The sequence below is a fragment of the Anolis sagrei genome, chromosome 3 (assembly GCF_037176765.1).
Source record: "Anolis sagrei isolate rAnoSag1 chromosome 3, rAnoSag1.mat, whole genome shotgun sequence".
Lineage (NCBI taxonomy): Eukaryota > Metazoa > Chordata > Lepidosauria > Squamata > Dactyloidae > Anolis > Anolis sagrei.
Window position 1 is genome coordinate 138213098 of NC_090023.1, and position 20617 is coordinate 138233714.

The 20617-nt window shown below is 38.7% G+C and overlaps 1 protein-coding gene across 9 annotated transcripts in view; it reads right to left on the bottom strand.

Moving 5' to 3' along the window:
- The window catches only part of PCDH17 (protocadherin 17), a 175503-nt gene that overhangs the window by 102592 nt on the left and 52294 nt on the right, over nucleotides 1–20617 (bottom strand). The gene's annotated exons all lie outside the window — the stretch shown is intronic.

Genomic DNA, 20617 nt, shown 5'->3' on the forward strand with positions numbered 1-20617 from the left:
TATATGAGTTGACGTATACCCAAGTATATATAGTAGATGTTATGGAGAATGGCTAGCTATCTTTTACATTGATGCAGTAACCTTCTATACATACCCACTTCCCCAGTAAATGGTTAGTCATCTCACTACCACACTTCTTTCTGCTCTGAAGTAGCACATCCCAGAAACCAGTGTACTATGTGAAGAGCTATACTCAGGCACCTGCTAACAAGCTCAAAAATGGTATTCTCATGCAACAACCAGCTACTACCCATTAGCTACTGAAAGGAAGGAGCCTCTCTCTTCTCCCTTGGAACTACTTGCCTGAATATGTGACATAGTGTTAAACTTAAACTGTGAAAAGGGCTGTGCGCTTTTCCATTCTTCCTGTTCTTAAATGGAGAGTGACTGTGCAAAAAAAGAGAGAAGAGCCTCAACAGTTACCTCCACACTCAGAAAAGATTTTCTGTTTTAGAGTGCCATATTTTTAAAGCTTGGTGTGAACAGGGCCCAGATGATCAACACATGAATTCTGCGATTTGGCCCACACATTTTAGTGATTTGACATCATTCAGACAACACATGATCTTGTGTCAATCAAATATGGATAAAATCTGGATTGCAGTCAATTAAGCTGAACTTGAATGTTTAAGTGTAGTAGAGGTTGTTTGAAGCCACATTTCATGCCTTAAAAACTAGTGATGGAAAGATTTTTTTTTATTTTTAAAAATAGTTAAAATGTCTTTTTCACCCCAAATATATATATTTAAAAAAAAACCTGTTTAGAGAACACCAGAGTCTCCAGAACCTTTGCAGGAGCTATTCTGTGCAAAATGGATACTTTTAAAAACATTTTCTGCAGATAAAAATCAATTCTGCAACAAAATATGCAAATGTTGCATTCAATAAATCCTGAACAAAAGCAAACAAATTGCTAAAACTACTCATCATTTTCTTTTACAAGGAAAATAGTAAATAATTGCATCTTTATCATGAGCATGTTTGTTTTGAAGATGCTGAATTTTCTACTCAAATGAAATATTTGATTTTTTTGCAGTAAATTTAAGCAGGGCAACAACATACTCAGTTTTCATTATTTGTAGACAGGAAGAATGAGAACACATGTTTCAGTTCCACTCCCTCTACCCATGATTTTCCTATGATGACAGGGAGCACTTGGAAGAGAAGCATGTTTGACATAATGTGGTTACAAAGCTCTGCTTGACTGGAAATTTGGATAATATAGAGATAAATATGAATCCAGCCATCTACTTGGTATACTGGCTTCTTATGTGCTTGGAATTATTTTTAATTGTATATTTAATAGAGAAGCAATCATTCTATTTGATGTTTTACCTGTTCTTCCAGGAAATTAATCCTTTTGTCCAAGCCCCTCCTGTGTGAGTTAATGTTATTTCTAAATCTGTGGCTACGGTATAGATGTACCTTACTAAATACCTTTCTTAGCTGTCTAAAGGGCAACTAAAATTGCTGCCATTCTTGATAGCATCAACTTCTAGCACCCTAGTACCTATACTATACCTATAATGACCTCTTACATAAACTACAACATTCCTCTGTAAGTCTCTAGCAAACCCACACTGGCTTTAATAAGTGCTTTGAAGCACTGGCTCAGATACAAACATGGCAAATCAAAGAGTTTGGTGTTTGTTTTTAAACAGTTGGCTTTCATCTGTTTAATCAGTAAAAAAAAAACAATCAAACGGACTCGGTCTAGTCAAAGTTAACATCCATTTTAGAGGGATGTTACAATGCATAGTTCCAAAAACAGTGGATCTTCAAACAAGTATTTGTATTTGACTGGATCTTAAGTTTTACTTAAATAATAACTGAGGATCAGTTTTAACCAAAGTCCATTGAGAACACATGGGTTTTTCTCAGGTGATATAGCTGACACATTTCAACTGTTAAAGTGAGGAAGCCAAAAATATTCAAGAATCTATTTTTTCCAAGCTGCAAGGAGAGCTTTCAAATTTTTAGTTTTTAATTATGCCACACATTTAGATATACAGGTTACTAACCAAGTAACTGTAGTCACGTGTTTACATATACAGTTTGTTTGTTTTTTAATCAAAATTAAGATACTGATAGTAGCTAAACTTAATTGCATTGTATAAAATTAAAAATAAATGAGTAGTTGGCCCACCAAAAATCACCTTTAATCCACTAACTACCAAAAAACATAAAAAATGGTGAGCACGATCCAGGCACGGTTAAACACTTCTTGCACTGCCATATAATACAATTTCAAATTGCATTATATGGGCAGCGTAGACTATGGTATCCTTCTGGGCTGTCTCACTGGGATGGAACTGGGAGGCATTCTTATACAGTGACACAATTCTTTCCTACTCGGAAGGCACTGCTGGGGAACTCTTGTTCAAACCTCTGTCCATTGTCCTGTGGCTTTCCTCGGGGTTATGTTTTGTCTCCCTTGCTATTTAACAAATACATGAAACTGCTGGGAAAGGTAATCCAAAGTTTTGAAGTGTGGTGCCATCTATATGGAGATGACATCGGACTCTACTACTCCTTCCCACCTAAAGCCAAAAAAGCTGTCCTTACTCTAAACCAGGCAAAGCACCCCACTTTGCCTGGATTTGCTGCTAGACAGAGAGGGCAGCAGGGTGAATCTGTCATCCAATGTGCCATGCCCTTGAGACGCTTTCCCTGTCACATGTGGAAAGTGTCTTTCTCTTGGTCCAATCTCCACCTCAAGCTCAGTTGGTGGGAACAAGAGAAAGGGCCTCCTTAGTGGCTGCCCCTCGACTCTGGAACACCATGCCCAGGGAAGCCAAAATGGCTTCTTTCCTGCTGTCTTTCCAGTGATAGGCTAAAACCTTTTTGTTCAGGCAAGCTTTTAAAGAAGAAAGTTTTAAAGATCAAGTCAGGGGATTCTGTGATTTTTAGCTCTGAATATGTTTTTATAGATTTTAATTAATTTTTAAAAGTACCACAAATATTTAATTCGGTTTTAATGTTCTTATATTTGTAGATTTTAAATTGTATTGAAATGCTTTTAATGTAAGCTGCTTTGAGTCTTCTTGTGGAGAGAAAAAGTGGGGTATAAATAAACATAATAGTAATAATAATAATAATAATAATAATAATAGTTTAACCACATTATATGGCAGTGTAAATGAGGCCTAGTTTTCATTGAATGCATCCAAACAACTAGACTGCATTTCTACATGTCTGCTAGGGATCAACTGAAGTTGTTGGGGCTCCATGCTGGAAAGAGCGCATGTGGTTGTATTATCGAACATGAGCTTAAGTCCTCAGCTGAAATTAATAGAATTCTGAAAGGCTTCTCATTGGACTGCTTGCACCCTATGTTTGGTAATATTCCTGCTATAAACCGCTAATAAAGTACAAGATAACTAAAGAACGGAGGACATTTACAGGACTTCTGGAAAGCGGCCAACGTCTAGAACTGAATCACCCTTGTATTATCTTCTGCTAGAATTCTTTGAGCTAAAGAGAGTGGGGGGGGGGGGGGCTGGTATCTTTCACAGAATTCCAGCCACAGTTTATACCCGTCACTGATCTTTGCAGCTGACTTGGTGACAAGGCTCCTACTGTGTTCTGCATCACTTCATGCTGTGACTCTGTGCTCTGCCACTGCTATGAGCTCTGCACAACATTATCTAGGGCTATTGTGCTCAATGTGTGAGGGAAACACAGCAAGTTGCAAGATGTGCAGGACTGGACAGGGCAGAACAGGAATTGACCATCCTCTCCAACATTATGGACACTCTTTGTTCTGAGTAGCTAATGTGCATGAATAAAATAGTGTGCAGTGTTGGAACCAGCAGCACTGGATATCTGCACAGACTTCACCCATTGTGATGTCATTCTGGCCTTCCCAGGATAATATTAACATGCCAAATGAACAAACTAAGAAAAACAGTGTCCCACATTCTAATAGTGAATGCATTCACTGAGTGCTGGACCTTACATAATCAAAGCAGTGTTGTCCATAAGCAACGGTGGGTTGCCATCTTGTTTGGGGGAAAAACACTATGATTTACAAAAATAATGAAAACAAATTGGAAACTGTGGCTGCTAAGTGAAGAAAAAGAAGGCACAGAGGCCAGAAAACATTGAATGCTAATTAAGTAGAAATGGAAGATTGGAACTCTGGAAACAAAGAGGAATTGGATGAAATATCCTGGAAAAGAGAAGATCTAGCTGTCTGGTAAGATTAATACTTTCTTGTAAAATATACTACAAAACAGTAGTTAAGCACTTGGCATGAGATAATATGTGGCTGATGTGTACATTACCCTGGCAAAGAAGCTATAGTACCTCTTCTTTCCACTGACAACAGCTTCTTCCTAGCCCTATTACTCTAAATGCAGTCACAAGGGTCAGGTGAATCCTGTCTGTTCTGTTCTGCAGAGGGGATGAGGATCGACCTACTGATTTATTTTTGTGAGCATTTGCATGGAAATAATTTAATAGCACTTTTGTATTCACAGAACATATTCACTTCTGTAATTACAGAGGCTTGGGTCTTTTGGATGACCCTTGTCAAGCCAAGTTTTGTTATGGGCAGGATGCTCTTCCAGAAAGGCTAGGCAGGAGGTCATCATGAATAGACAATGATACACTTGCCACAGAATATGTATAAATGTGAAATCTTGTCAATAACAGCTTGCCCCACAGTAATGCATAGTCATAGTGGACTGGACATAATGATTTTAATATTGGGTTTGGACTCCAAATCCCTGTTCACTCATGAAAATCCAGAAGGTGACCTTGAATTAATCACATTCTTTCAGCCTTGAAGGCAGAGACAAATTTTGTCTGAATAAAGCATTTCAGGAAAACTCTATGAAAGATTTGGAGCAACTTGGAGTTGCCTGGAGGCACATATTAAAAATGAAGCATAATGTAGTATATATTTACCAAGATGTTCGAAGGTGACATATTCCTGCACATGCACAAGTACTATGCGCACACACAAAGAGATATGCTTGGGAGACCTCTGGATGGGGCCCCTGGTCTTAGAAAATTATCTCCCTTTCTGTTAGGTTGGTTTGCCTGGGTCTGTATCTAGGACAGGTTTAGGCCCACATTGATTATACTGCTTGCCTGTGTTGACCTTTATTATTATTATTATTATTATTATTATTATTATTATTATTATTACTGAACTCTTTCATGTGGCAATTGTATTTTTAAACCACCTCCCACCAGTCTGGTAAAAAACACCAAACATTGCTTGTCTCAACTTAAGATAACCAAGTGTGGCTCTGTAGTGACTATCCTGGGACCATTCCAACATGGTATACACTGGATTGGACCCAGGATGCTTACATAGCATCCCAACCATCCCCCTGGATGCTGCAGAGACAGAAAGAAGCCCTAAGTGCTAAGTTGTGCTATTTTGTTTCAATATCAGTGGATGACAACCATTCCCATCCTCTCCATGTCATGATGGGCTCCTCATGCAACATGGGTTGGACTGATCAATCGTCAATAGTTCTTTGCAGTGGAGATGGAGAGAGGAGAAATTTCGCCTTTCTCTACCGCTCCCTTTCCCAATGATCCTATAACCCTGGCTGATGACACTTCAGGTGATGACTAGCCAGCAGAAACCACTGCAACACAGAGAATGGGATGGAATGACTTTGTAAACAGTTGCAGTCAGATTCGATCTTGGAACCAGCCCAACTCTTTACATGGACTGAAAGTCTGGGGCAGAAATCAGAGAAACCCACAACTTTGGTTAACACTGGTCAAAGTTGTGTTAAGGTGGATTTACCATACGCTACTTCACATCAGTTCTATGCATAGTTTGGCCAGCACAGAGCTGATTCTAGTGCCCTTTGTGGTAAGCGGCTGGTGTGAATGTACCCTGAGTTGCTTTAATGAATAAAAAGTCAATACATTTTATCCTTTTTGTTTTGGGAACTGGGTACATTTATATGAGTCATTAGCATTTCTGAAACCATCTGTAGATATAATACATGATGATAGATGCAATATGTTCAAAGATAAGACTTGTGAACTTCAAGGCTATTATGACGACAGCTTGAATTTAGAGAGACCCTCACCTGACATACTATTGTGCTAAATGCAGAAATCAAAAGTAACTGGAACTACCTACACTCACTAAAATTAAGAGATGTTATTTTATAATTTAAGTCTTACTACAGGCTGATCATTCCCATATCTGCAATTCTGAAATCCAAAATACTCCAAATCAAACACTATCCATATGGATGACTGAGAAAATGATACCTTGGCTTCTTGGTAGTTCAGTGTGTGTTTAATTAATAATATTCTTAAAAGTATAGTATAAGGATACATTGTAAAGGTATAATATAAGGATACAGTATAAGAATATAGTATAAGGATACATTCAGGCTATGTATATAAGGTGTATATGGGATGTCATGTTTAGATTTGAGTCTTATCTCCAATAAAGCACATGATGCACATATATGCAAGTATCAGTATTACCAAATCTATTTATCTGTCTGTCTGTCTGTTTATCTATCTCTCTGTGTGAGTATGTGTGTGTGTGTGTTTGTTTAAATGAATGTTTAAATGTATTGTTTAGTTAATGTTTTAATGGTGATTTTATTCCTATTGTTTGTGTAGCATCTAATGTTTGCCGGTTGCAAGCCACCCTGAGTCCCCCTTTGGGTTGAGAAGGGCAGGATATAAATGTTTGAAATAAATAAATAAATTCTCTAGTCTCAAGCATTTCAAATAAGATATATGTAATCTGTACTTAATGAACTTGATACATCGACAAGAACTGTTTTGTTTAAGCTAGCTATTGCAATTTCCAGTTACATTAGAACTAGGAAACTATGTGTTAATAGCAGTTTTACAACTCAGTTGCATATGCTGTTTAATACAGTGAGAATGAATCCATTTTTCAATGGAATGTGTAATTTAACTAGCACCAAAGCTGCTATGGGAAGGGATGAGCATATGGGTCCAGAGCTCATCCTTGGTTTTATAAACATGGGTTATTAATTGTTAGAGCTTAAGAGAGCCATTGGGCAATGATAGCCAAGGAAGCACTCAACTAAACAACAAATGTTGTGAAAGCTGCAGACTTGTATTTTGGAAAAAGGATTGCATGAGCAGTAGAGCAGTGGGAGAAGGAACAGTTTCAAACAGAGCAGGCAGATGGAAGAACTGAGCATTTTCTTTTGCTTGCCACTTTTCCCCACAATGCTTTTTCCTCCTAGTTGGACTCAAATTACAAGAAAAGATATTCCACCTAGATATTGAAGAGCTTTTTCTGTTTCTTCAAGAGCTGCTTGGTGGTGGAATAGACTCTTCCTTGTTGAAGGTTTTCAAACAAAGGTCGGATGAGCACCTTCCAAGGCTGCTCTAGTTAGGTATTCCTGCATGACAGAGGTTAGCTGTTGCTTGTGGTCCCTTCCAACTCTCTGACTCTTAAAGTAGGGACATAAACAGTTATTTTTAAGAATATGATGAGCAACTTGTCACTTGAGTATTGTTAGCAAATCTGGTTAGTTTAGCATTTATCTTCATCAGTACTAGCTGATTGTTAGATGTTGTAACCCAAGCACAAGAATGGTAAAGAATGCTATTTTTTTATTAGAGGTATTAGAAGATTTGTTATAACAGACGTTTTTAAAAAGGACCTTGGATTTCCATTACGGATTATTCTAACAAACACAGGCATTCCATTCACCCAAATTCTTAACATTCTTGGGAATCATTCATACAGTTTATATCAGTCCTTCACTCCTTATTTTGGAGAGACACTCATATTTCACTGACAATTACACTGATTTATCTGTTTTTTCTTGCTATTTCATTTATTAAAAATATTAGTATTTGGTATTAACATTTAGTTTAGACTGTTTAAAGGAAATGCATATTTAGCATTAATGTGTTCAGGGAATGCATGTTATTGTGTAAGCAGATTTTAGAATAATTGAATTCTGGAGAGATGCTTTCATTTGAGGCACTGTAATATGAAAAGGCGTTTCTATTTAACACATTTCAGCAAACATGAAACTTGGACTGTGTCTAGTCTGGTCATTAAAAATTATCTGGACTGTTGGTTAAGGTGGCCACATGCATTATCCTGAGCCTGTTGCAGCAGCAAGTCAGAGTGCACACAGCCCAGCCAGGCAGAGACCGCACTAAACCACAAGGAGAGATGTGTAATAAATAAATAAATAAATATTATTGGCCCTGCTGGAGCATCATCTCTTCATCTGTGTCACCATTACCACTGTCAGATAGCCACAGAGAAGTGGTTCTCAACCCGTGGGTCCCCAGGTGTTTTGGCCTACAACTCACAGAAATCCCAGCCCATAATCCCAGCTATTAGGATTTCTGGGAGTTGGAAGCCAAAACATCTGGGGACCCACAGGTTGAGAACCACTGTCACAGAGTTTCATGTGAGCACTTGGTTGTCAAAAGCGTATTGTGCGTCTATCAGCAGCAGTACCTGCATGCCTAGGAAAAAAAGAAGGAGTAGATCCCCTGACCTTCTTCATGGTTGCAGGATGTCAGAAGCTCACATGGAAGTCTGTGATTCTATGGGCACAGTGATGGTGGAGACACAGGCATATCATTTTTCCTGTAACAATTAGTAGGTTTGTGTGTGTGTGTGTGTGTGTGTGTGTGTGTGTGTGGAGCGACTTGAGAAATTGCAAGTTGCTTGTGGTGTGAGAGAATTGGCCATATGCAAGGATGTTGCCCAGGGGACATCTGGATGTTTGACCATCCTTGTAGGAATCTTCTCTCATGTCCCCACATGGAGAGCTGGAGCTGACAGAAGGAGCTCATCCGAACTCTCCCTGGATTCAGACCTCTGACCTGTTGGTCTTCAGTCCTGACAGCACAAGAGTTTAACCCATTATATCACCGGAGGCTCCACAATTATTGATTATGAGTGCAGGTACAAGGTGATGGCAGTCATGCCCCATGTGGACAGCTCATCAAACAGAATTGGACCTGATCCTGCTATCCACATAAGCCCAGAGCCATGGTCTTATTTCAGAGTTTCAGACAAACTTTGAGACATCCTCCAACTTTTCCTAACCCTGATTAATCCAGTTTAATTTGTGATGCTTACTGGAAGTAGAGGATGTGTCCATTTTAGAATCCTCCTGTAACATGAATCCGTAGAGAAAAAAATATCATTTTCATATTTTTGGAAAAAAGCAAAAAAAAAAATCATTTGACATAAAGTCTAAATTTATTTTGTTTTATTGTTTTGCCTTTCTATTTTATTTTAGTATAAGGGAAACTCTAACAATTAAAATGCTTTTACTTGTTAATTAGTTTATTTGTTTATTACATGTAGACAAAAGGCTTCCCATATGGAGTGAATTTTTCAAAGCCAATTCATAGATCTTGGCTGTATTCCCTCAATGATATGCTAATCGTTGGCTATTTTAGGGCCAATTTATTTTAAAAACATGCACATATGTTACTTGCTTGATCTTGACTTAATTTCTGTATGCTTAATTACTCAGGCAGCCAAACAAGTGAACCACTGAGAAGCATTACACCTGAAGAATTATTAAAGTGCTGTATGTCTTGTTCCATCTGTGGCTATCCTTTCACACATACGTATCAGTTGTTAGTCATCAAATGATGAACATACCTGTGTGGGGTAGGCTTGTGAAACTTTCCATCATCTCTCTTTCTCGGCAGAAAAATCCAGCTCTATCAGCCAATATTAATTAAGATGAGGAAGAGGAATTACTATTGCTGCCAATATGAGGCATGTGAGCTGACTGTGTGTTTTTTTACCTATGTGCAAAAACGATTCTGGAACTCATGGATATGTGAAATCCAAATTTCCTGCATTTCCAAATTCAATTAAAGTAACACTTTATCACCATTTAAATGGCTATTCAGAGCCATGATGTGTTATTTGATGTTTCAGTTAGCATTATAATAAAATCAAGGGGTTGTCTACACAAATAACAAAAACTGGACTCAGCTCAAATCCAGCGTCTGTCTATGCATGGCAACTCCTGGTGGCTATCCTGCTTTTTTGTTTTATTTTGTTTGCTGTTTTCTGACTTCAAACAAAGTTGGGGTGTACTCTGGAGTTTACAGGAAACACTGAAGTATCATGGGGCTTCATGGCCATCTGGATTACTGGACTGGGTCTGTTTTGACCTGATCTACTGTCCAGAAAGACACCACTACCATTACCCTTTCCTTGCACTGACCAACATAGGGAAAAGTAATAACTGCTCATGCTGCTGTCACTGCTCCTTGCTAGTCATGGTTCTTCCTGCAAGCCCTTGGCCATCAGAGTCACCAATGCAACACCACAGAGGGGCTGGGCCTAGTACATCATGTTAGATCTGGCACCAGTCCTAAGTAAAATGCTCCATACAGAACTCAGATTAAGTTACTAGTGTAGAAGTGGCCCAAGTAAAGTCAAGTATCTTCTTTTTGTAAAGGGTAGTCTAATATTAGTAGTATTAGTATTTACAGTATTTATACCCCACCCTTCTCACCCTGAAGAGGACTCAGAGCAGCTTACAGAACACAAATGTGGCAAACATTCACTGCTGATTATACAATTAACAAGGACAGACAACATAAACAGAGACAAAGATAGTTTTTCCCCTCTTATTTCCAGCATCTTGGAGGTGGTGCTCGACTCCGGCCATGAGGGGGGGGGGGGATGCTGTCGGTCCATGCTGATGAGCTTTCCTCTGATTGATGTCCTTAAGGGCACCTTTATTACCTCCCTGCTAAAAGCGGTATCTATTTTATCTACTCGCATTTCTCCTTTCGACCTGCTAGGTAGGCAGGTGAGTTGGGCTAATGGGGGGTGCTCACCCCGACCCAGGATGGCACTGCTGACCATCTGATCAGCAGGATTTTTCTGCAACATAACAATTTAGCCTACTGTGTTAAGCCCGGCCCCTTTGCTGTGCTAAGCTCGGCTCTTTAGTCTATTATCCTCCTTCTTCATATACTTGGAATTTTTCCTCTGGTTAGCATTTGAGTCACTTGTAATTTTTCCTTCCCAACACTATAAGTGATATTACGATTTGACCAACTTCAGAACTGTCTTTGGGATTCTGTCTCCTAGTATTCACTTCCTAATAATATTTTGTGGCTGAGAATGCCTATTTTCTCTGCCTTCTTTTTGTCTTATTGTAACTACTAGTCAAATCATAAAGAGGAAAATGGTTAGTGTTTACCATCTTCTCTCTCCTTCCTTTTACCCCTGACTTTTCCAAGAAAAGCTCTCAATATTTAACTTCAAAATGAATCTCTTTAAATCTCCCTAAAGTGTCATACATTTTGTGGATTGAAGTTGTCCACAGTGGAGAACTGAGTGGAGAACTTTCTTTGCCATGAACGAGTGAATGCATCCAGATTTTGCAACAGGGAGGAAGGCAATATGCAGTAACTGCTGTTGGCCATCAATCAAGAGGACAGGGGGCACACATCCTTACAAGAGAGTAGAGTCAGTGTCAGGTTGAAACTACACTATGGCTGTAAAACGCCAACTGTACACAGCACAGATTGATGGTGTTATCAGTCTGCATTTGACACAGTTGACCAAGCAAAAGCAGAACAACTGCACAGTTCGGAACCCCCCCCCCCCCTCCATTGCCAAAAAATCCCATTATTCCCTCTATTGTTGTAAAGCAAGTCCTGCTTTTGTCCTACTTAGTAACAGTGCCTACATGTTATATTCATCTGTCTCACCCTTGCACAAGTCATCACTAGATCACTCATCATAACCTCTCATGTGATTAATCACAAAACAAAACATTAGCTTCCTCTGTGCTCTCACAAAGAAAGCTGAAGAAGCAGAATGTGTAAGAATGAAGCATAGTGAACATAAGATCATGTGTGCATTTCAAGCAAGGGCCTTCACTTTCTAACCTGCCTCAAATGTTCAAGAAATTATCTAACAGTGAGCACATCTACACATACCACTACAAACAGCCTGCTCCAGAGGAGCTCTGGTGGTGAGAAGGCATCCTCACAGTCCAGCAGCAAATAATCCAACCTGGAGCTTCTGGAGGTCCACCCTTACCATCACTGTCCTATATTATTGTTATTGTTGTGATAATTACGATTATGGTTTTTATGCTGCTTTTTCTCTTGACAAAGACTCAAAGTGATGAACAGTGCTAAAAACAACACAATATACATGCAAAGCCTTAAAAAATGTAAACATTAACATCAAATTAAACCAGACACTATTTAAGAAGAAACAATTACAACCATTAAAAACCTATTTAAAATACATTAAAAGCACCTGCACCATGACTCTGTCTTAAAAGCTTGCTACAGGAAGGAAAGCAGGTAGGGGGTCATTCTGGCTTCCCTGTGCAGGAAGTTTTAGAGTTGGTGGACAGCCACCAAGAAGGTCCTTTCTCATGCCCCCCCCCCCCCGCACCACCACCTTGCTTGCATAGCCGTCATAGCAGTGACCAGTGAAACTCTGCATAGCTAGTGCTGATACTAACCAAACTGCAAGAGTTGCAGGAACGGAGATGATGTGCAAAACTATGAACAGTTTTGTTCTCTGTGATCACTGCTACCACAGGGACAGGGTGGAGATGATAAATATCATCCCTTGTCCCCAGGCCACCTCAGACCAGGGAAAGCAAATAGTGGTAGCTGCTTCCAAATGACAACTAGCCCAAATACAAGTTGCTTCTGGTGTGAGAGAAATGGCTGTCTGCAAGGAAGTTGCTCAGGAGATGCCCAGATGTTTTACCATCCTGTGGGAGGCTTCTCCCATGCCCCCCCCCCATGGGAGGCTGGACCTGACAAGCAGGAGCTCACCCCATCTCACAGATTCAAACCACCGACCTTCAGATCAGCAGTTCAGTCGGCACAAGGGTTTCATCCACTGCACCACTGTGGCTCCTTGGAGGATTCAGATGAGTCCATGTATATGTGATTCTCGTTCAACACATATACAAACACACATACAAACCTCTACCAGGGGCTGGTTTACCATGGTAAATTAAATAGTTAGGGACACTGGTGTCCTTTTCCTTTCTTCAAACCACATTGTCTTAGAAATAAGACATCATCAGATAGGACATCAGATGTCAAGAAGGTCCCAGGTTTAAGACATGAAAAAGTGCCAAGTTATCACATCAATCCCACATTTTTCCCCAGCGAATGGCTGTCAGGTTTTAACTCAGCCTGTATTTTAAAAAATAATGAGAAGTTTTGATCTGAAATGTACAGTACAATTTTATGCATATCTGCCTGGAAATGAATTCCACCATGTTCACCAGTTAATTAAATTATTGACAGTGTGGCCATTTCTTCATAGTGCATAGAGCTCAAAATGAAAATGGTTGGATGCCTTTTTGCAACTAAGCAAATAAAATTATCAATTCACTAAAAACAGTAGAAGAAAAGTCAGCTATATAGCCAATGTAAAAGTCCCAGAAACATGTACCTTTTTTATAACATAAACCATTGTTGAATGCTAACATATTTCTGCACTAAAATGCCCACAATTCTGCAACTTCATTTACTGTACATTTTTTCAATGAACTAAAGTACATGATCCATCTTTTCTTCCTGAATCCTCAAGCTATGTTCCTCTATCATACTAAAAACTGTATTTTTTTCCTGCCATTCTATAGAGACTTTAGTGGCCTCTTTTTTTCTCTATTGTGCCACTTCATCTATCCACTTTTCTTTGTTTCCTTGCTTGCTTAATGTTTCTGACGTGCTGGATATTTTGTGCTGAAAAGGTTTGAAGGGAACTTTCCGATCAGTATGAAAACAAGCACATTTCACGAGAGGAAAAGGAGGATGAGAAAAACAAGCAACCTAAAGATTAGTTATTAGAATTCCAAAGTAATTCAAAACAATTTATTCTGATTTTATTTAAAGCCTTATTTTATTTTATTTTAACAGTGTATGTGCATTGCGATATATTTTTTAAAGGAAATGTTTATAAAGCCTTAAATGGTTCGTGTCCTGCCTAGCTTCGGGACCGGATCTCCCCCCTATGAACCGGCACAGGATCAAAGATGTGCCAGGTAGGCCCTCCTCTCACTCCTACTACTGTCACATGCATGGTTGGTAGGGATGAGGGAAGGGGCCTTCTCAGTGGTGGCCCTTTGGAACTCCCTCCTATGGGAAATCCAGCAAGTCCCCAAATTGTCTTCATTTTGCAGGGATTTGAAAACCTGGATGTTTCAGATTGCATTTGAGAAAGCTTAGTTATAAATGCCCAGTCCTTAGGTTCCCTAATAATATTTTGCTCTCTGCCCTTCATCCAATACCCGGCTTTACTATTTTCACTACCCCATGCTCGGTCCTTTTATAGCCTGGTCATGCTCAATGTGCTTCTGGCAATTGGTTTTGTTGAATATTGCTTTGATTGAGTTTTAGCATTGCTGTTTTATATTCTCTTGATTTATTGAATTGTACTTTTATCTGGATTGTTATATTTAACTATGTTTTTATTTTAATTGTGTTTTTGTTTTAATTGGGTTTTTTTTATCTGTGTCTGTGGGCATTTTGTCCCATATGTAGGCGACCCTGAGTCCCTTTGGGGAGATGATGGTGGGAAATAAGAATAAAAATTTAAGAGCAAGGGCATTTTGATGGGGAAAGCATCCTTTGTGCTTGCTCTTGCTGCTCACATAATTGTGGTCAGAATGATCACCTCCTTCATGCAATTTTTGACTATTCAATGTTCACACAAGCTCTTTTTCTTTGCTAAATGAACCACATTAATTGTTGTCACACTTTGCACTTTTTCTCCTTACTACTTCAGATCCTGGAAATTAGTAAATGAAAAGGTGCCTACTGCTGCCTTACACATAGAGCTTTGGAATAATAGAGTCCATAAAGATCTGTATTTTCAAAGCCTTGTTAGAGTAAGCATTGCACACAGACATGCTCTTAGTTCAGAAGTCCCCCTTCTGCAGAATCCAAAGGCTGAGAACAGTGATGCTACAAAAGATGGTGGGAGAATTTTCATCTTCAAACCGCAACTCAGAATGAATTGTCTTATTAGGAAAAGATATATTCTAAAATCTAACAAAGGTTTAAACATTAATCAGATTTATGAATATGGGGCTGCTGGAATATTCATAGTTTTTCCTCCAGAATTACAAGAACAAGTATCACATTTTCAAAATGTATGATTCAGTGCTGGCCTTACTGCAGGTAGGTGTTCATACCTGAAATTGTAATAAAGCAAAATGTCTTTGCTGACTTTAACTGCTTTTTAATTAAACATTACTAGGAAAAATGAAATGGAACATCTCTACCCTTTATCAGGCTGCCACTTAATATCTCATTCAAGCATATTCCAGATCTTCCTCCCAGAAACTTTAATTCCAAGTGCTTCCCCTTCACTGCCATGGTAATTTTACATTATGGCGACAGCTCTGCAAGACAAGAGAAATGCATCCTGCCAAATCCAGTTTGAAAGAACAGACAACGGCTGAGGTTTTCTTATAACTCTACATTTTCTGGCTCAGAACAAAAATAGTGTTTTTCCTTCCCCATGGGAAAAAGCCAGTATAATAAACATGAGTCTGAGTGTATACAGAGCATAGTTTTACAAACATGAACCAACTCTACCATCCAATGCCTGACTTCTTGTCCTGATGTATAACGGCCTTTTTTAAAAGAAGAGAAACCAGTGTTTCTGAGCACACGCAAAAAGTGATTATTCAGACTGACAATGTTTTTTCCCCTTTGCATACTTTTGATGCTAAGTAAAAAAGAGAAACAACAAAAGTGTTGTGTTGTGCTTTAAAATGGTTTCTGACTTCTGGCAACCCTAAGGCAAACCTATCACAGGGTATTTTTGGCAAGTTTTATTCAAAGGGGATCTATCTCTGCTTTCCTCTGAGGCTAAGAGAGTGTGATTTTTCCAACGTCACCCAGTGAGTTTCATTAAATATTTATTTGACTACTACACCTTCATGTTAGAATGACCAGTAAAACATGTTTGCTATTATTAGCATTTCTAGCAAACCCAAAATGCACTTTTTTTCAGCTGCGTCCGTTCTGTCTTCTCCCTGGAGGTGCTTTCCTAGTGCTTCTCTCTAATATTGTTCTGGCATCTAAAACAATTTTTCTAACTCTGTCATGCAATTTCTTCATAGTTTTATATTTTTATATCCCTAAGTCTGTTTGTTTATTGAGTTTGTTGAGTTTCTTTACAAAGGGATAAGAAGCCACACTTTTTTGACCAAAGCAAAACAGAGAATATTACAAGGTACAGTTGCAGTTATGTAAGGTATGAAGAAGTGCATTCTTCATCCTTTTTTGCAAAGGTTAAGTACAACTGTCACCTTGTCATGGTGAAGGGGTTTGTGTGTTCCAATGAACCTGTGGGCATAACCACCGGAGCCATGCACTTTGTGGGCAGGGGACGGGGGACGGGACAGAGTAGGTTCCAGACTGAGCACAATCCAAAGACCTCAATGGCAGATCAGGCAGAAGATAAGATGATACATGTTACAATGGCTGTGAAGACAGAAGAAGGTTGCAACAGACTGAAAAGCCACCATTGTTGTGTTAACCATGCCACCGATTGGGACTCTCACTCTGTGAACCGACCTCCACACATTTTAAAATACTCATGCACAGGCATCTTCCAAGAACTTCGAAGGCCATCATACTTGGACAATGAGGGATCACCTACGTATATGTGAAGAACCTTTATGTGGAATCTATATACTTTAAAAGAGTATGACTGTGGTATATGCTTAAAAAACCATATTCGTAATAGCTGCGAAGTCCTCCAATTTAAGATATTCAAGATGCAGTCCACTGGGGAATTTGCATATTTGGTTGCTCTCCAAGATGGTAAAAAACTTTTTTTTTTGTTTTGGTGTGGAAAGTGCAACTGCCTTATTTAGCTGAAAATACAGAAAGAGCTTCCTGGGAGAATTTCCAAAGAGACTCTTCCTTCCTGTTTTAAACCAACCAGCCTTCAATCCTTGCTAAATTCTTAGTCCAAAAACAGACAAGGAAAAAAAAAAGAAGTGCTCTGACTGATTAAGTGAGGAGAAGATGGATCTTTCACTATCTCAACGGGGCTTCTTAAGATAAACTGCTCTTCTGAGAAGGTAGATGAGGCTCCCATAAGAAGTGCCAGCTATCACAGTATATAAATATTTCCAGTCAGGAGAGAATACAATAGCTTTTCCTTCAGCCATCACCCAGCAGAGTCAATAAATAAACTTAATGAAATTCATGGCACATTATTATGTTACTCAGTACGGCTGCTATTCATTTAAAAAAAAGTGGGGGGAGAGAGAAAAAACTGACGATTTTTGAAATAATTCACAACATGTCAAATGCTTGCAAGTGGCACAGCTGAGATGGATGTTTTTAAAAGGATCTATGAAGACTATGTGACAAAGCTCAGCTTCACTTACATCAAAGTTAAGATAGGGATATGTGGAAATGTAACAAAATCTATTTTCTTCTAACTCACCTGCATTCCCCACAGGTATATATGATTTACTGACAAAACGCTGTCAATAATAACCACATTAGGGGGAGGGGAGAATCAAACAGCAAACAAAACTTTGGAACATGCTTCCCTGTCAATTAAGCTGAAGATAGATTTTGTCACTCTAGTTTCCTCATGTCAGTTTAATATATTAGATCATATTAAGAGTACTGGGCTTGTCAATAAGGCAGTTCAGAATCCTATTAATGGAAGCTGCCTGTCAATATAATTGACGCTCTGTTTATTGAACTATCCACTATTTAAGGGATGTGAGATGTGATTAAAAGGTTACAGTTGGTGCATGTATTCTGACAGTGTACAAATACTGCAAGAATTTGATCCCACGGATTGAAAAAAAACATCTGCCTAATCACTATTTTGCCCATTGCATGAATGTCAAACAAGAGTACCGTACAGGTAGAGTATTACAATATTTTGCCACGCTCCTTAAGATACTACGTATTTTTACAAGACATCACATGTCAAAGAATATCTACATGTGTGATTACATAAACACATGCATTAATGAAAGAACAAGGGTGTAACACGCTGAAGCAAAGTAAGACTTATGCCAATAAATATAAACAGAGTCGGAATGAAGAAATATAATGGAATTAATACCCAACAGGAAATCAATATTTATTCTATTCTGTTATTAGTCTGTTATTGTATTCATTCAACATTGTGTCTTAATTGGCATTCTCACTTGAGCAGGAACTCAGAAATATGATCTTAGTATAAGAGAGCCAGGAAATAATTTGAAAGGATAGGTTGTAATGCATTAAGCAATATTAAGAAGTTCAGTAACTGTTACTCTAATGAAGTTGAACATTAGCTACTTGTAACTAGCTTGGCAGAATGTGCAAACAACCATTAAATTTCTCTCCCCCACTTTTTTTTCTCTCCTACACACACATACATAGAGAGTGTGTGCTGGCTCAAACAAGGCAAAGGATTAAGTAGCATAATTGCATTTCTAAAAGTGCTGGATAGTTCTGTAATTGAACAAACCTCAAAGGTCTAGCTAATATTTAGATTTGAAATAACATAGTCCATCAATACAATTAAAGGTCTATGAACTGTATTAATAGTATAAGACCTAGAATCCAAGTTCTACAATCATCTTATATCAAGACAGCCTGCAGAATATGTGGCCAGCCAAGTTGAACGTGGCCTTCTTCCTGTCTTCCTTAGATTGCCAAAATCTCTCTTGAGTTTCTATGTTTCTGGTGGTCTATATGAGAAGCAGGATATGTTCATTTTAGCATAGCTATTTGGGGATACAAGAGAAACCATAAGGTTCCCAATCTCTGTTCACCTCATAATCTGAACAGAAAAGCAAGTATGTGTGTGTTGGAACTAGAATGGAGAGTCTTAACACTCCCACAGACCTCACAACCTCTGAGGATGTCTGCCATAGATGTGGGTGAAATGTCAGGTGATCTGGAACATGGTCATATAGCCTAGAAAACTCATAGCAACCCAGTGATTCCAGTCATGAAAGCCTTCAACAACACAATCTTAACATTGCTTACATCCATGTTTTTTTTCCCCCTACATATATTCCTCTATTTCTTCTAAACGATTATCTGCTCATTTCAGATCCAAAACTAAGAACTGTCTCTGAGGGTTAACTAAATGGCACCTTTCTTTCTCACCTATCAATTCACTTTGGCAAGCATCTGGGACCCAAGTATCGCTGTAACACAGATCTCTTTCACAACCATTTTATCTAGGAATGGTGGGAGCCCCCTGTGGTGCAATGGGTTAAACCCTTGTGCCGGCAGGACTGAAGACCAACAGGTCGGAGGTTCAAATCTGGAGAGAGTGCGGATGAGCTCTCTCTGTCAGCTCTGGCTCCCCATGTGGGGACATGAGAGAAGCCTCCCAAATAGATGATAAAATATCAAAAACATCCAGGCATCCCCTGGGCAACGTCCTTGCAGATGGCAAACTCTCTCACACCAGAAGTGACTTTCAGTTTCTCAAGTCACTTCTGACACAGAAAACAAACCCCTAGGAATGGAAATAATATTCAAAAACATTCCCAACAACATTCAAAACTGTTTTTCCTGAGTGTCAGTGACAAGAATTCCGGACTAATGAAAATTCAGAACATATTCTACACAAAATTGGTCTTGAGACTTCACAAAGCCAATATTTGAAAGCTATGTTTTGGGCAATAGTCTCTTACTTCCAGTTGGTAATGCCTTGGATGGATAGAATTTATGAGTATGGTTTGTAATGATATTTGACAGGCAGAATTTGTATATAATCACACTTCCGATCTAGTTCCTTGTCTACATCTAGTTACTTCTCTTCAGCATTCAACAATAATAAATAAGCAAAGAAAAAATGATGAATTCTAGATGATGAATTCCCCTGCCTAACAAATGATCCCTCGCGGAATGTATTGTATTGCACACCTCTCAAAGGTAGGCATTTCCCTCTTTGCATCTGGTCCTCTTACAAAATAAAAAAATGTAAGAAGTCCATTCAGCCATCTATTAGTGGCTGACAGTAAAGTAATTGTGAATGTAAAACAAAGAAATTAATTAAAGCAATAACAGGCTTTGGGAATCATTTCAGAAAATGTTTGAAATGTTTCTTTTTAAAGCATCTTCTGAAATGTAAAATACTGTCATTATCTGGGGCTTGCTCTGTCCTTTTAATATCCGATTCTGCTCTCACTGTTGCTTTTTCATCACTTCTATATCATTTTCATGGATCTTTTCTTTGTGGTTTAACACTCATGTTGCTCCCTAGGGGTGCGCCATTCACACTTTATTCTCAGGGAAATATAGTTGTGGTTATTCTATACTCCTTTCTGCCATTTCCGCTGAAACAACAGAAAGGTCACAAAGAGAGCGGGAAGGGCAGAAACAAATACGGATTTCTATAAAAGTCCATCACCCGCTCACTCTGAAACACATATGAACAGATACAGAAAAGCTGGGAGGAAACATAGCTTGTGTTCAGAGTTATTAATAAAATTATGTGAACATAACAGACACACTCCATTGTAAGTATTATCTCTGGAAACATATAGCTTAGCATATAGATCAGGACTAAGAATAATGAAATTTTCCCAGTCTGGGTGGATAACAACCTCAGCAATTCTAACTAGCATAGACTGTGATGGAAGTTGCTGAGACT